General features: G+C 41.1%; 5 pseudogenes; 3 read left to right on the forward strand and 2 right to left on the reverse strand.

The window, feature by feature from the left end:
- Positions 1-1,108: 1,108 nt before the first annotated feature.
- On the forward strand, positions 1,109-2,204 carry LOC125540769 (senescence-specific cysteine protease SAG39-like; annotated as a pseudogene).
- Positions 2,205-3,247: 1,043 nt separating this feature from the next.
- On the reverse strand, positions 3,248-13,761 carry LOC125534815 (UDP-glucosyltransferase UGT13248 pseudogene; annotated as a pseudogene).
- Positions 6,006-7,051, forward strand: LOC147983317 (senescence-specific cysteine protease SAG39-like; annotated as a pseudogene).
- LOC125540773 (senescence-specific cysteine protease SAG39-like) lies at positions 10,853-11,898 on the forward strand (annotated as a pseudogene).
- A 2,141-nt stretch (positions 13,762-15,902) lies between the features above and the next one.
- The window catches only part of LOC147983318 (uncharacterized), a 109,809-nt pseudogene continuing 107,752 nt past the window's right edge, over positions 15,903-17,959 (reverse strand).

Here is a 17,959-nt window from a genome sequence, read left to right on the forward strand (position 1 = left end):
CGGAACTCGCCGGAATCTCGCCGAAAACTCGCCGTTTACCACTGCCGCAGTGTCGGCTTGCGGAGTAGATCGCAGGAGCAATGGCTGAAGACTCGAGCAGCTACCCAACCACGAACGAGCTAGCTAGCAAGCTCCTGATCCATCCGGCCACGAACGAGCAAGTTAGCAAGCTAGCTAGCAACGTCCTCGATCCATCCGGCCACGAACGAGCTAGCTAGCTACCTACCTAGCTAGCAAGGTCCTCGATCCATCCGGCCACGAACGTTTGAGGGAGTAGCTAGCAAACTCCTCGATCCAGCCAGCCATGGAATAGCTAGCTAGGTCCTGGATCCATCCGGCAACAGAGGAGCTGCCTCTTGGATCGATTCGGGGACTACCATGGACGACGGGAGCTGACTATGAATACAGGCGAGAGGAAGAAGAAGACACGGGAAAGAATATACGCGAATATTCTTTTTTATGAGTCCGTTATGCGGGGTCTGTATCTGCAGCCGTCCGCGCCCGTTTTTTCGCGAACTGCAAACATATTTTAGGGGTCGGCGGGATGCGGGGTCTGCTAGAGATGCTCTTAGACAACACTTGTTGATTAAGATGTTACATCATCAAGCTATTTTTTTATCAGGAAGGATATTCGTGTCCGTACTAGGAAGCGCTTACTTGATTCTTCTGTACAAACCATGCGTCACGTCCACGGTCCTCTTCAGGAAACTTATTTTCAAGAACACACTTATTCTTTATTTCATTAATAAATCTCTCAAGCAGGGATCACTATCAGATGTACACTCCTGAAATAATCAAGCAGGGGTCACAATCAGATGTGCACCGAACGTACTTCTTTGTTTGGACTATCATTTTTATATAATTTGGCCGGCCCATCAGATGTCCGTATATAATTTTATACCATCGAGCCGGCCAACATAATCCACGGCAACACAAAAGCCTTTTTCCACAAGCACCGTATCTCTTGGTCTCCTATTTTATCACGTACATGACAGTATATATACCACCAAATCCCATCCAACAAACCAGACCAAATTACAGACACTTGCCATCCTAGGTTGCATCTACCTCTTCAGTACTGTCATTGCAGTTCGGTGCCGAACCGAAGATGGCCATTCACAAGGCTTTGCTTCTTGCAATTCTCGGTTGCATCTGCCTCGGTGGTACTGTCACTTCAGCTCGTGAGCTGAACGATGACTTGTTGATGGCGGCGAAGCATGAGAACTGGCTCAGTATGGCCGTGTGTACAAGGACACCACTGAGAAGATGCGTCGGTTCGAGGTTTTCAAAGCCAATGTCGAATTCATTGAAACATTCAATGCCCAGAATCACAAGTTTTGGCTCGGGGTCAACCAGTTTGCTGATATCACCAATGATGAGTTCAGGACAACCAACACAAACAAGGGGTTGAAATCAAACCCCATGCGAGTTCTTTCTACAGGATTCAGGTATGAGAATTTGAGTTTTGATGCTCTTCCAGCAACGATGGACTGGAGGGCCAAGGGGGCTGTCACCCCTATCAAGGATCAAGGCCAGTGTGGTAAGTACACGGTGTTGCACTGCATATATGTGTTAATATTTTATTGGATAACACTATAACAACACAATTATTTCTAGGCTGTTGTTGGGCATTTTCTGCCGTTGCCGCGACAGAGGGCATTGTAAAACTGAAAACCAGCAAGTTAATCTCACTATCGGAGCAAGAGTTGGTTGACTGTGATGTTCATGGTGAAGATCAAGGCTGCGAGGGAGGACTCATGGATGATGCCTTCAAATTCATTATCAAGAATGGAGGTCTGACCATGGAGTCCAGCTACCCATATACTGCAGCCGACGGCAAGTGCAAGGCTGGATCCAACAGCGCCGCAACCATCACCGGCTTTGAGGATGTGCCTGCCAATAATGAGGGTGCCCTTATGAAGGCGGTGGCAAACCAACCAGTGTCCGTAGCTGTGGACGGAGGCGACATGACATTCCAATTCTACTCTGGTGGGGTGATGACTGGCTCCTGCGGTACTGACTTGGACCATGGAATTGCGGCCATTGGGTATGGAAAGACTAGTGATGGCACAAGTTTCTGGTTGATGAAGAATTCATGGGGCACAACTTGGGGCAAGAATGGGTACTTGAGAATGGAGAAGGACATTGCAGACAAGAAGGGCATGTGTGGTCTTGCCATGGAGCCTTCGTACCCCACCACATAGGAAGATCGCCAAATGCCACCTGATCATACATATGCACAATTCTCGAATAACTAAGGTCCACATGTCCTATGTATAGTTCATATGTGTCTGTAAGTTGTGTATGATAATGTATCTTATTATGTCCATACATTGTTATAATATGTAAATCAATACCGTGTGGGATATATTGTACAGTATGTGAAAATTTGAGCAAGAATTATGTTGATATATATTCATGAAGCTTCCAAATTTCTAAAACATTTGACTATGTTAAGAGTAAGCTCTACAGGGTAATTTCATATATATGATTTTTACATCGGGTCTTTGGGTATTTATAGGAATGTAACATCTTAACTGAAAATTGGTGGCATCCTACTGGTGATTTGTATCACTAGAGAATACTACTTGGACAATTTCAAAGGAATCAATCCATTGCAACAAGACTATGAGAAAACTCCAACCTCCCAGAATGGCTGAGTGCATGACACCTTATGATAGGGGATAGGATACGACAAAGGAAGACATGATTATGTTATCATAAATATGCATACTATGATGTTCATTGAGATCGTTGGTTAATCTTTTATGTGTCTTTCCATGTATCTGATCAACCGAGACATCTATGGGTTCTTGTTTTATATACATTTAGGCATTCAGTTTGAACTCTCCGTACGAAATAAGCTTACAGAATTCCTAGTTCTGCAACAAACAAAATATGTATCAAAGCAATTTTAGGACGAACAGTGAATCATCTTCTTGCATTAATTAATTATGGCGAAGTGTTTTATCATGTGGAATAGTAAGAATATACATGGACATAGTAAAGCGACAATCGCTATGAAAATAGTTTTATAGACTCCATACGGTTTACTCGAATTGATTCTATAGCATGTAAACATTTTTATCACATGTTGTTAGTAGGCTAAAAATTAAAAATGCTTCTAAATTGTGAGAAGATAGCACTTTACTTACAAAAGTAAAATGACATTCTCTCTAAAAGAATTATACCACTGGAATCACCACCTACTTGCTTATCTTGAAGTAAGGAATGCATTGGTATGACTTTAATTTGACATATATTTCGCAGTGAAGTCGGCAATATGCTTATCTGAGCTTCCTCCTTCCTGCATTGCATCCTTGGCTTTTGCATCCACTTTGCAGATTTTCTTTTGAACTCATCCTTCTATCTCTGTCCATCACCTTTCTAATTCACCTCTCGACCTCCGTCCTCTCTAGCCATTATTTCTCACCCTTTTGTACTCGCACGGATAATATCGGCAGTGACGTAAAGTTAGAACAAATATCAATATCAATACCAAGAATGCTTCAAATAATCTGCCCATGGACACTATAAGTAAGCTAGTCTATATGTTAACACAGTAGTGTCATAGTTACAAAAAATAAATTACTATACTTGCCATCGGATAATTTTTCTTGCATATACAGACATAATGTATGAAAGTCTCACTCGCGGTGACAGCGGGCTGTTGTACGGAGGTCCAGAGGTCCAAGATCTCATATCAGAGAAGGATCACACGGTGGCTTTGAGCTCCTAGCAAGCAGCAGAAACCGTAACGGTGATGTGTTCTTGTGGGAAACACGTGGCATGGTGCTACGCTGCAAATGGAAATTAATATGCTCCAACTATTCACTATTCTGTTCCAAAGGACCTGGAGTACAACAGTTAGATAAAATGTCTTTTTGATGAACCTATATCTACGACAGTCAAATAAGAGGATAGAAGAATGAGGGAATTTTGACAGCAAAACAAAACGAATCTATTTTTCCAGCATCTTTGTACGAAAATGAAGAACTGAAAAAGCGCATCCTTTCACATAAATGCCCATAAATCTTATGAGGCTTAGTCAATACCCAATATATGTAATACCCGATAGAACGTTTGCAAGGTGCAATTCAAGTAAGTTATTTTGGTATGTGGTATGCAAGGCAAATCTTGCATGCACTGCATTGATGTAGGATTGGTGTTGGCCTCCATACCGTATGTGCTAACTTTGGCGAGTACTTTCCACAGCGACGCGCACGTACGCAACAGCCATTGCTAACCAGGCACAAAAGAGACAATCCAGCGAGAAACAGAGGTGAGACACACGAGAGATTTATAGCTACCGGGCCGTATAGGCCTGTGATTTTCTCAGGGCTGGTCCTGACATTTCAGGGTCCGGGGCAACTCTAGAACTGGGGGGCCCTTAATGTAATCATCAAAATAATGATATATACTGACATTATATACAAACACTTAAGATGCATCAAAAATCAACATTTATATAACAAATAACTCATATATATTATCTTAAAACTTTCTAACATTCCATATCTGCATAGTCTTTGATGATCATACCAATATTATCTTCTGACAATTTCTATGAACTTTTGCTAGAGGCATTTGTTAGATAATATATCTCTCAATCCTAATAAATGACGGAATTGTAAACCACAATGTAATTAGAATTTAAATTAAACATAAATTTTCTGCATGTGCTACACATCCATCCAGTATTTGAGATGAAGGAAAGTACACACCTTGATGGCTTGGATGTCGGGGAACGATCGAACTGGCAAACTAGCCCGAGCTGCGAGAAGGATTTGATTGAACCAGGGACTAGACTAGCAGAGGTGGGGAGGACGGCAGGGGCGGTTCACCGGCCTTCAATGACACTAGAGGGCGGCAGGGAATTGTTGAACGCATGCGGTCTGCCATGGTGACTTTGGATTAGGTTTTTGTTTGTTTTTGGAACCGAATATGAGGGAGTCGGTGAGACAGCTATGGAGAAAGAGGAAGCGAGGATCACAGTAGGAGATTTCGTCCAGTGCATGCCTGGGGATCATGGCGATCTTCTAGCGATTGCAATTTTTTTAGGGAAAAAACTAGTGATTCCAACTTGTAGCTAGCCATCAATGGGATACCTGCTACCTGTGTACGTGTGCCTGCCTACTTTTTTTTGAGACATCTGTACCTGCCTACTTGTGTACGTGCACCTGGCCGGGGGCCCCTTAGGACTTGGGGGCCCGGGAATGCCTCGGTGCTGATAGTTTCGCGCGTACAGGGAAGCTGCAGCAGCGACTGTAGTTTGCTCCAACCATCCAGTTCTCCAATGTCAGTTGAGAGTTTAATGTCAGTTGATACTTCTGTATGCGAAATTATTTTCCTTGTTTTCTGCTAGACTGTGAGCAAAATGCAGCCTGGGACGTAAGAAAGGGAATTTCAAGGCTGAGAAAGGTCGCTTGCGAAACATAGACAACTCTTGTTGAATAATATATGTCACTTTATATATATCACGCTATTTTTTATCTGGCAGGACATTCATGTCCATACTCCATACTAGCAAGCGCTTACTTGATTCTTCTGTACAAACCGTGCGTCACGTCCACGATCCTCTTCAGAAAATTTATTTTCTAGAGCATGCTTATTCTTTCTTTCATTAATAAATCTCTCAAGCAGGGATCACTATCAGATGTACACTCCTGAAATAATCAAGCAGGGGTCACAATCAGATGTGCACCAAGCGTACTTCCTTGTTTGGTCGTATCATTTTTATATAATATGGCCGCCAATCAGATGTCCGCATATAGTTTTAATACCATCGAGCTGGCCACCATAATCCACGGCAACGCACAAGCCCTTTTCCATAAACACCTTCGTTCAAGCACCGTATCTCTCAGTCTCCTATTTTTAACACGTACATGAATCTACATATACCACCAAATCCCATCCAACAAACCAGACCAAAGTACAGAGACTTGTCATCCTAGGTTTCATCTACCTCTTCAGTACTGTCATTGCAGTTCGGTGCGTAACCGAAAATGGCCATCCACAAGGCTTCGCTTCTTGTAATCCTTGGTTGCATCTGCCTCGGTGGTACTGTCATTTCAGCTCGTTAGCTGAATGATGACTTGTCGATGGTGGCAAAGCATGAGAACTGGATGGCTCAGTATGGCCGTGTGTACAAGGACACCACTGAGAAGGCGCGCCGGTTCGAGGTTTTCAAAGCCAACGTCGAATTCATTGAAACATTCAATGCCTAGAATCACAAGTTCTGGCTCGGCGTTAACTAGTTTGCTCATATCACCAATGATGAGTTCAAGACAACCAACACAAACAAGGGGTTCAAGGCAAACGCCATGCGAGTTCTTTCTACAGGATTCAGGTACGAGAATATGAGTTTTGATGCTGTTCCAGCAACGATTGACTGGAGAGCCAAGGGGGCTGTCACCCCTATCAAGGATCAAGGCCAGTGTGGTAAGTACGCAAAATATGTGTTGCACTGCATATATGTGTTAATATTTTATAGGATGACACTATAACAACAAAATTATTTCTAGGCTGTTGTTGGGCATTTTCTGCTGTTGCCGCGACAGAGGGCATTGTAAAAGTGAAAACCGGCAGGTTAATCTCACTGTCAGAGCAAGAGTTGGTTGACTGTGATGTTCATGGTGAAGTTCAAGGCTGCGAGGGAGGACTCATGGATGATGCAGCCGACGGCAAGTGCAAGGCTGGATCCAACAGCGCCGCAACCATCACCGGCTTTGAGGATGTGCCTGCCAATAATGAGGGTGCCCTTATGAAGGCGGTGGCAAACCAACCAGTGTCCGTAGCTGTGGACGGAGGCGACATGACATTCCAATTCTACTCTGGTGGGGTGATGACTGGCTCCTGCGGTACTGACTTGGACCATGGAATTGCGGCCATTGGGTATGGAAAGACTAGTGATGGCACAAGTTTCTGGTTGATGAAGAATTCATGGGGCACAACTTGGGGCAAGAATGGGTACTTGAGAATGGAGAAGGACATTGCAGACAAGAAGGGCATGTGTGGTCTTGCCATGGAGCCTTCGTACCCCACCACATAGGAAGATCGCCAAATGCCACCTGATCATACATATGCACAATTCTCGAATAACTAAGGTCCACATGTCCTATGTATAGTTCATATGTGTCTGTAAGTTGTGTATGATAATGTATCTTATTATGTCCATACATTGTTATAATATGTAAATCAATACCGTGTGGGATATATTGTACAGTATGTGAAAATTTGAGCAAGAATTATGTTGATATATATTCATGAAGCTTCCAAATTTCTAAAACATTTGACTATGTTAAGAGTAAGCTCTACAGGGTAATTTCATATATATGATTTTTACATCGGGTCTTTGGGTATTTATAGGAATGTAACATCTTAACTGAAAATTGGTGGCATCCTACTGGTGATTTGTATCACTAGAGAATACTACTTGGACAATTTCAAAGGAATCAATCCATTGCAACAAGACTATGAGAAAACTCCAACCTCCCAGAATGGCTGAGTGCATGACACCTTATGATAGGGGATAGGATACGACAAAGGAAGACATGATTATGTTATCATAAATATGCATACTATGATGTTCATTGAGATCGTTGGTTAATCTTTTATGTGTCTTTCCATGTATCTGATCAACCGAGACATCTATGGGTTCTTGTTTTATATACATTTAGGCATTCAGTTTGAACTCTCCGTACGAAATAAGCTTACAGAATTCCTAGTTCTGCAACAAACAAAATATGTATCAAAGCAATTTTAGGACGAACAGTGAATCATCTTCTTGCATTAATTAATTATGGCGAAGTGTTTTATCATGTGGAATAGTAAGAATATACATGGACATAGTAAAGCGACAATCGCTATGAAAATAGTTTTATAGACTCCATAAGGTTTACTCGAATTGATTCTATAGCATGTAAACATTTTTATCACATGTTGTTAGTAGGCTAAAAATTAAAAATGCTTCTAAATTGTGAGAAGATAGCACTTTACTTACAAAAGTAAAATGACATTCTCTCTAAAAGAATTATACCACTGGAATCACCACCTACTTGCTTATCTTGAAGTAAGGAATGCATTGGTATGACTTTAATTTGACATATATTTCGCAGTGAAGTCGGCAATATGCTTATCTGAGCTTCCTCCTTCCTGCATTGCATCCTTGGCTTTTGCATCCACTTTGCAGATTTTCTTTTGAACTCATCCTTCTATCTCTGTCCATCACCTTTCTAATTCACCTCTCGACCTCCGTCCTCTATAGCCATTATTTCTCACCCTTTTGTACTCGCACGGATAATATCGGCAGTGACGTAAAGTTAGAACAAATATCAATATCAATACCAAGAATGCTTCAAATAATCTGCCCATGGACACTATAAGTAAGCTAGTCTATATGTTAACACAGTAGTGTCATAGTTACAAAAAATAAATTACTATACTTGCCATCGGATAATTTTTCTTGCATATACAGACATAATGTATGAAAGTCTCACTCGCGGTGACAGCGGGCTGTTGTACGGAGGTCCAGAGGTCCAAGATCTCATATCAGAGAAGGATCACACGGTGGCTTTGAGCTCCTAGCAAGCAGCAGAAACCGTAACGGTGATGTGTTCTTGTGGGAAACACGTGGCATGGTGCTACGCTGCAAATGGAAATTAATATGCTCCAACTATTCACTATTCTGTTCCAAAGGACCTGGAGTACAACAGTTAGATAAAATGTCTTTTTGATGAACCTATATCTACGACAGTCAAATAAGAGGATAGAAGAATGAGGGAATTTTGACAGCAAAACAAAACGAATCTATTTTTCCAGCATCTTTGTACGAAAATGAAGAACTGAAAAAGCGCATCCTTTCACATAAATGCCCATAAATCTTATGAGGCTTAGTCAATACCCAATATATGTAATACCCGATAGAACGTTTGCAAGGTGCAATTCAAGTAAGTTATTTTGGTATGTGGTATGCAAGGCAAATCTTGCATGCACTGCATTGATGTAGGATTGGTGTTGGCCTCCATACCGTATGTGCTAACTTTGGCGAGTACTTTCCACAGCGACGCGCACGTACGCAACAGCCATTGCTAACCAGGCACAAAAGAGACAATCCAGCGAGAAACAGAGGTGAGACACACGAGAGATTTATAGCTACCGGGCCGTATAGGCCTGTGATTTTCTCAGGGCTGGTCCTGACATTTCAGGGTCCGGGGCAACTCTAGAACTGGGGGGCCCTTAATGTAATCATCAAAATAATGATATATACTGACATTATATACAAACACTTAAGATGCATCAAAAATCAACATTTATATAACAAATAACTCATATATATTATCTTAAAACTTTCTAACATTCCATATCTGCATAGTCTTTGATGATCATACCAATATTATCTTCTGACAATTTCTATGAACTTTTGCTAGAGGCATTTGTTAGATAATATATCTCTCAATCCTAATAAATGACGGAATTGTAAACCACAATGTAATTAGAATTTAAATTAAACATAAATTTTCTGCATGTGCTACACATCCATCCAGTATTTGAGATGAAGGAAAGTACACACCTTGATGGCTTGGATGTCGGGGAACGATCGAACTGGCAAACTAGCCCGAGCTGCGAGAAGGATTTGATTGAACCAGGGACTAGACTAGCAGAGGTGGGGAGGACGGCAGGGGCGGTTCACCGGCCTTCAATGACACTAGAGGGCGGCAGGGAATTGTTGAACGCATGCGGTCTGCCATGGTGACTTTGGATTAGGTTTTTGTTTGTTTTTGGAACCGAATATGAGGGAGTCGGTGAGACAGCTATGGAGAAAGAGGAAGCGAGGATCACAGTAGGAGATTTCGTCCAGTGCATGCCTGGGGATCATGGCGATCTTCTAGCGATTGCAACTTTTTTAGGGAAAAAACTAGTGATTCCAACTTGTAGCTAGCCATCAATGGGATACCTGCTACCTGTGTACGTGTGCCTGCCTACTTTTTTTTGAGACATCTGTACCTGCCTACTTGTGTACGTGCACCTGGCCGGGGGCCCCTTAGGACTTGGGGGCCCGGGAATGCCTCGGTGCTGATAGTTTCGCGCGTACAGGGAAGCTGCAGCAGCGACTGTAGTTTGCTCCAACCATCCAGTTCTCCAATGTCAGTTGAGAGTTTAATGTCAGTTGATACTTCTGTATGCGAAATTATTTTCCTTGTTTTCTGCTAGACTGTGAGCAAAATGCAGCCTGGGACGTAAGAAAGGGAATTTCAAGGCTGAGAAAGGTCGCTTGCGAAACATAGACAACTCTTGTTGAATAATATATGTCACTTTATATATATCACGCTATTTTTTATCTGGCAGGACATTCATGTCCATACTCCATACTAGCAAGCGCTTACTTGATTCTTCTGTACAAACCGTGCGTCACGTCCACGATCCTCTTCAGAAAATTTATTTTCTAGAGCATGCTTATTCTTTCTTTCATTAATAAATCTCTCAAGCAGGGATCACTATCAGATGTACACTCCTGAAATAATCAAGCAGGGGTCACAATCAGATGTGCACCAAGCGTACTTCCTTGTTTGGTCGTATCATTTTTATATAATATGGCCGCCAATCAGATGTCCGCATATAGTTTTAATACCATCGAGCTGGCCACCATAATCCACGGCAACGCACAAGCCCTTTTCCATAAACACCTTCGTTCAAGCACCGTATCTCTCAGTCTCCTATTTTTAACACGTACATGAATCTACATATACCACCAAATCCCATCCAACAAACCAGACCAAAGTACAGAGACTTGTCATCCTAGGTTTCATCTACCTCTTCAGTACTGTCATTGCAGTTCGGTGCGTAACCGAAAATGGCCATCCACAAGGCTTCGCTTCTTGTAATCCTTGGTTGCATCTGCCTCGGTGGTACTGTCATTTCAGCTCGTTAGCTGAATGATGACTTGTCGATGGTGGCAAAGCATGAGAACTGGATGGCTCAGTATGGCCGTGTGTACAAGGACACCACTGAGAAGGCGCGCCGGTTCGAGGTTTTCAAAGCCAACGTCGAATTCATTGAAACATTCAATGCCTAGAATCACAAGTTCTGGCTCGGCGTTAACTAGTTTGCTCATATCACCAATGATGAGTTCAAGACAACCAACACAAACAAGGGGTTCAAGGCAAACGCCATGCGAGTTCTTTCTACAGGATTCAGGTACGAGAATATGAGTTTTGATGCTGTTCCAGCAACGATTGACTGGAGAGCCAAGGGGGCTGTCACCCCTATCAAGGATCAAGGCCAGTGTGGTAAGTACGCAAAATATGTGTTGCACTGCATATATGTGTTAATATTTTATAGGATGACACTATAACAACAAAATTATTTCTAGGCTGTTGTTGGGCATTTTCTGCTGTTGCCGCGACAGAGGGCATTGTAAAAGTGAAAACCGGCAGGTTAATCTCACTGTCAGAGCAAGAGTTGGTTGACTGTGATGTTCATGGTGAAGTTCAAGGCTGCGAGGGAGGACTCATGGATGATGCAGCCGACGGCAAGTGCAAGGCTGGATCCAACAGTGCTGCAACCATCACCGGCTTTGAGGATGTTCCTATCAATAACGAGGGTGCCCTTATGAAGGCGGTGGCAAACCAACCAGTGTCTATAGCTGTGGACGGAGGCGACATGACATTCCAATTCTACTCTGGCAGGGTGATGACCGGCTCCTGCGGTACTGACTTGGACCATGGAATTGCAGCCATTGGATATGGAAAGACTAGTGATGGCACAAGTTATTGGTTGATGAAGAATTCATGGGGCACAACTTGGGGCGAGAATGTATACTTGAGAATGGAGAAGGACATTGCAGACAAGAAGGGCATGTGTGGTCTTGCCATGGAGCCTTCGTACCCCACCACATAGGAAGATCGCCAAATGCCACCTGATCATACATATGCACAATTCTCGAATAACTAAGGTCCACATGTCCTATGTATAGTTCATATGTGTCTGTAAGTTGTGTATGATAATGTATCTTATTATGTCCATACATTGTTATAATATGTAAATCAATACCGTGTGGGATATATTGTACAGTATGTGAAAATTTGAGCAAGAATTATGTTGATATATATTCATGAAGCTTCCAAATTTCTAAAACATTTGACTATGTTAAGAGTAAGCTCTACAGGGTAATTTCATATATATGATTTTTACATCGGGTCTTTGGGTATTTATAGGAATGTAACATCTTAACTGAAAATTGGTGGCATCCTACTGGTGATTTGTATCACTAGAGAATACTACTTGGACAATTTCAAAGGAATCAATCCATTGCAACAAGACTATGAGAAAACTCCAACCTCCCAGAATGGCTGAGTGCATGACACCTTATGATAGGGGATAGGATACGACAAAGGAAGACATGATTATGTTATCATAAATATGCATACTATGATGTTTATTGAGATCATAGGTTAATCTTTTATGTGTCTTTCCATGTATCTGATCAACTGAGACATTTATGGGTTCTTGTTTTATATACATTTAGGCATTCAGTTTCAACTTTCCGCACGGAATCAAGCTTACAGAATTCCAAGTTCCGCAACAATCAAAATATGTATCCAAAGCAATTTTAGGACGAACAGAAAATCATCTTCTTGCATTAGTTAATTATAGGAAAGTATTTTATCATGTGGAACAGTAAGAATATCCGTGGACATAATAAAGTGACAATTGCTATGAAGTTTTATAGTCTCCATATGGTTTGTTTGAATTGATTCTATAACATGTAAATAGTTTTTTCGCATGTTGTTAGTACACTAAAAATTGCACATCCTTCTACATGGTGATAAGATAGCTCTTTACTTACAAAAGTAAAATGAAATTCTCTCTAAAAGAATTGTACCACTGGAATCACTGCCTACTTGCTTATCTTGAAGTGAGGTATGCATTGGTATGACTTCTAGTTAACATATATTCCGCAGTGAAGTTGGCAATATGTTTATCTGAGCTTCCTCCTTCCTATGTTGCATCCTTGGCCTTTTGCATCCACTTTGCCGAGTTTGTTTTGTACTCATCCTTCTATCCTTGTCCATTACCTTTCTAATGCACCTCTTGGCCTCCATCGTCTCTAGCGATAACTTCCTGCCCTTCTGTACTCACACGCCCATGCCCCACGCGCTCTCCGCATACTTTGCTATGGTGGGTTGGTCTGCCCAAAGTGAGATTCCCACAAGAGGAACACCACTAACAACTGCCTCCAACGTCGAGTTCCACCCACAGTGGGCAACAAAGCAACCTACATGTATATTCGTGAATTTAAATCTGAACAGTTGTCCTTATTTTAGTACTTTGTAAAACCTTTTTATATTCTTGTACATAAAAATAAAACAAATGTATTTTGTGTTACCATATCAATAGCCTTGTGTGACAAAACCTCAAGTTGGGGGTAGCACTCAACAATTGATCCATTATTCACACATCTCACCTTGAGTTCTACAGATAACTTGTGTGACTTGTTGGATCTGACAACCCAAAAAAAGGGTTGGGAAAAATTGCATAGTCCATTGTGATTCTCATCCAACTGGGTTGCGTCATAGTTAGAGACGGTCCCATAGGATACAAGCACAATAGAGGAAATGCGGTGCTTCTCTACCCAATCCATATACATTGCATCACCACTGAACAAGTTGAAACCATAAGACTTGTTGGATGATAGGTTGGGCCTATCATCTTAGCTCTCCATGCTAACTCCATGTACTCTGCCTCCTGCTCGGTTGGCAAATTTTGAAAGATCAAATTTCATCTAAAACCGACGAGAAAGAATCAAGTATAGAAATGTCATACTCAGAGGAGCGTATTTGTTCGTTCCTACCCATATGAATCGATTCACATGATCAATCTGATGTGACATAATTAATAGTGGAGGGTAGAACACATGTATGTAATGGTCGTGCAGGTACTTGTAGCACATGAGGCCCTTATGCCGCCTCAGACAGTTTAAACCGAATTGCAGTTTGCACCCTCCTTACGATTAGAAATGGGGAACAAAAGATGATAGAGTAGTTGACAATGTCCTCCTTACGCCCTGTCATGTGTCAAACCATGTGTCTACAACGCTAGTGTGGCGCATTACTCCTCTTAAATAAAGAAATAAAATATACAATGTTAATTGATAAAAAGCAATATGTGGTTTCTTGTTATGATATGTATCACTGATGAATGCAGTAAAAATTCACATTTGTAGTTCATTTGTTACGTTTTCCAGTCCGGTGATTCCTGGTTTGCTGAAAGATTCCAGTGACCTCGAGTTGCACAACGCTACATATGAAGTTTGACTAAAAAGGAAAAAAATACCCAGTGGAACTTTGGTCTAGGCGCATCCAGATTGAAAAAATACATTTTAAAAATAGCAAAAGAGAATACTGAATAATTCTGTGTGACGAACATGCTCTAGTGTTTTACTCATGTGTAAAGTTTCGAGAAGAAATGACGTGGTCTTCTTGTATGAAAAAAAACAAAATCAAATTTACATAAAAGGTGTGACGAACATGCTCTAGTGTTATACTCATGTGTAAAGTTTCGAGAAGAAACGACATGGTCTTCTTGTGTGAAAAAAAACAAAATTAAATTTCCATAAAAGGTACTATTCAAGAGTACATGGAGTTCGACAACAGAAGCAATTGTCACCGGTGTACCTGTTGTCGCAATATCATAATAGGCAGACAAATGTAACCGCCCGCCACAAAGTATGTGGAGAGCAGATGGGTGGTCAGCTTGCGTCCATGTCGAAATGAGAAGGACTTGGTGAGAAGGGAAGGGATGAAGACGTGCATCAAGGAGGTAATAGGTGGGGAGGAGTACAAGAAGGATGTTTCTAAGTGGATGCAGGAAGGAGAGCGCTCTGATAAGAATATTGCAGATTTTGCAGCGAAGAATTTATCGAACTAAGACAATTTTTAGTCTAGAAAGATCTTCCCAAGTTCCTTAGCCTACACTGAATGTTCGAGTCCTTTGTTGTTAAATCGATCTGTATAATGAAATCAAGTGGTAGCTGAAAACTAGCACTTGTGAAATAGAGTTACTTTTGTTGTAAAATCAAGCAGTTGCTAGAAACTACTTGTTGGAGATAGGAAGGAGCAAAATGAGATCATCTGATTCAGTATAGCAATGCTGTGGGATCCAGACTTTTGAAGCCTGAATTTGGGATTTTCTCACGTGTACCTAGCAGAGCATATATGAACATAAAAAATAAGCTCATTTTGGTTTAGAGAATCATGCAGGTCATTCATATGTTGCTAGCAGACGTCAAAGGATTCATATGCAAAGTAATGGATCCTCAATACCAAAAATATTTTACATTGCACATCGGTACGCTTCTTCTTTGCTTATGTCAAGAATCAGTGCAATGTAAAATTATAAATCAAGGAAATTTTCTAACCAAATGATAAAAGGTATAAGAGTACCACAGGTAACAATATTTTTTTTAATAACTGATGTAGTCTAATAATATTGATAAGCTCAATCAAACATGCAGGGAAGGCCAAAAATGAAATGGTACCGGTGTTTCAAGCTATATTGGCCAAAGATATTTAACCATGAAGTTCAAAGACATGTATAATCAAAACAATGCATGCCTAAAGACCATTGTTCTGATGATAATTGATCTGCATGATGATTAGGAGGACATGATCCACAAAATACAGATAAAACACGCTGCCACAATCAAAAAGTTTTAAGGAGCATATACTATGGGAAACTGATGACACAGGTAAAGCGGCAAGCAAGCTATCGTTAGTCCATAGTATTTCTGACTCTCACCAAACATCGGACCACGAATTTAACATAAAATCTGCAACGTAATACCACCAAAGTCAGGTGCCAAAAGAAGCAGATACCAAAAAAACTCCATTGCCCCACAGATATTAAGCTATGTTGCGAACCTCCACCATTGTGAAAGGGTCCTCAAAGGAGTAATCAGTTCCTTTCTTGAAGCTCCAGGGCTTGCCTCCTTCAGGACATGTGCTCCCGAGAAGCAACATTTGGCAGGATCTACTGGCCATCTTGTTAGAAGCTTTCTCCAATTTAGAAGTCGCCTCATCCATCGAGAATGACGTGAAGCTCAGGTTAGCCATGGAGGTGGACGCAGTCCTCAGTGCCCTCGCACTCTGGAAGGACTTGAGGAAGGCAACCTCCCCGAGCTCCCCTCAGAATTCTCTGTAAGAGAACACCTTGATGCATTGAGTGGGCTTGGCCAGCTTCCAAAAGTTGAGGTTCAGCCTGGCACTGTCAGCTTCATAATCACATTTTTCGGACTGCAGGAAAAAAAGCACTTCAATCACTCACAGTTCAGCTTCAATGAATCATACTGAGTATATAATACCAATACATGTGATGCAAATTAATACTCCCTCCGTTGCATAATTCTTGTCATGATTGGGGTTTTAGTTCAAATTTGAACTAAAACCACGACAAAAATTATGAAACAGAGGGAGTACCACGTAGTGCTTCATGTTAATTGAAAAGCGGCAGATATTGTGCAGTGAAACAAACATCATAACATGCATACCTAAATGTTGGTTCTAATATATGGGAGAGATATGACATGCCAATGCTTTCCATGCATGAAGCTAGACGGAGTACCAACAACAACTAAGGCGGGCCTCATGATTACAGTTCATGCATAACAATTACGAAGTGAGGCAACACATTCGAGCCGCAGTGTAGCTCCCCTAACACGTGCAAAATTTACCAAATCTATTCTTCAAGAAGAATTTTCATGACACCTTCTTTGTAATTAGTTAATCAGACATAACTGGCTGATAAAATGCGGCATAGAAACAAAGCATCAATATGATATTATGGCATGCAACACAGACCTCCAACAAACTGGTGGCAGCAATGTGCAACCCAGTTTCATACCAAATGTCACAACTTACTGAAATTAACATGCAATCCGAGCATTATCATTTGGTACTCTATTCTCTATGGCTAAGAATAAATAGAAGCCTGACCAGAACTTTGTAGTAATTAGTGAGTCGGACATGACTAATTGCAGATGTAGTCTAGTAGCAATGCATTAAGCTGGCATTATGGTAATACCACGCAATTCACCAGCAAACTGTAGGCAGGAATAGGAATGTGCAAGGTAATTATATATAAGTTTCATGAGTCTGAAACAAGCACTGCATGCCACTTGCAACATTCGCAGCAGAAATACAGGTCCTGAAGGGGGAGAATGCCTTCCTAAAGTTGGTTTAGTTGAGTAGAGAAAACCTGATTGCTGATAATAAATGGAACGCTTGGCATTTAAATTACAATTGATTAAAGATGTAACATATCATTTATGTTTGATTAAATAAACATAGGAATCACATTTCACAAGAAAAGAAACCGGAAGCACTCTGATGATCATTGACTGGACAGAGCAATGCAAATCAATGATCATTACTTTCACACATGAAATTAATTAGCAGAAAGTAACAACTACCAGTAGCCAACTACCAAGTAAGAAGTAACACACATGAAAGATCAGAAATTGATATGATGTATGCACTATCCAGTCTCTCATGTTTGTTATTCGCATATACCAAGCTGCAGAGTATTGCCAAAGATCTCATTCAACTATGCATGTGCTTGCTACCATTGTCGATCGCAACTAAAACATGGTCCGGTCAATCAATGTTGTTGCTGAAGAAATCAAACACATATTCTCCATTGATGAAAATTCCGTAAGATGGGGGCCCTGACAGGTGCATAGTTTACCAAATATAGCCATGATGGAGGTCCTAACCATGTGCATATTCTGTGAAATGTGTTCTTTAAAAAAAAATTCCAGATGTGAACCATGAAAAATATCTTGCTATTAAATATTAATTAACCATAAAGAAGTACCTGATATGACACCGTTTAGAGTAATATGATAAACTACACAGGCCTCCAAAAAATTGTAGGTAGCAATGTGTTGGTTTGTCATGTGTAA

This window comes from Triticum urartu, chromosome 2A (genome assembly GCF_056163025.1).
Source record: "Triticum urartu cultivar PI428250 chromosome 2A, HENAU_Tu73, whole genome shotgun sequence".
Lineage (NCBI taxonomy): Eukaryota > Viridiplantae > Streptophyta > Magnoliopsida > Poales > Poaceae > Triticum > Triticum urartu.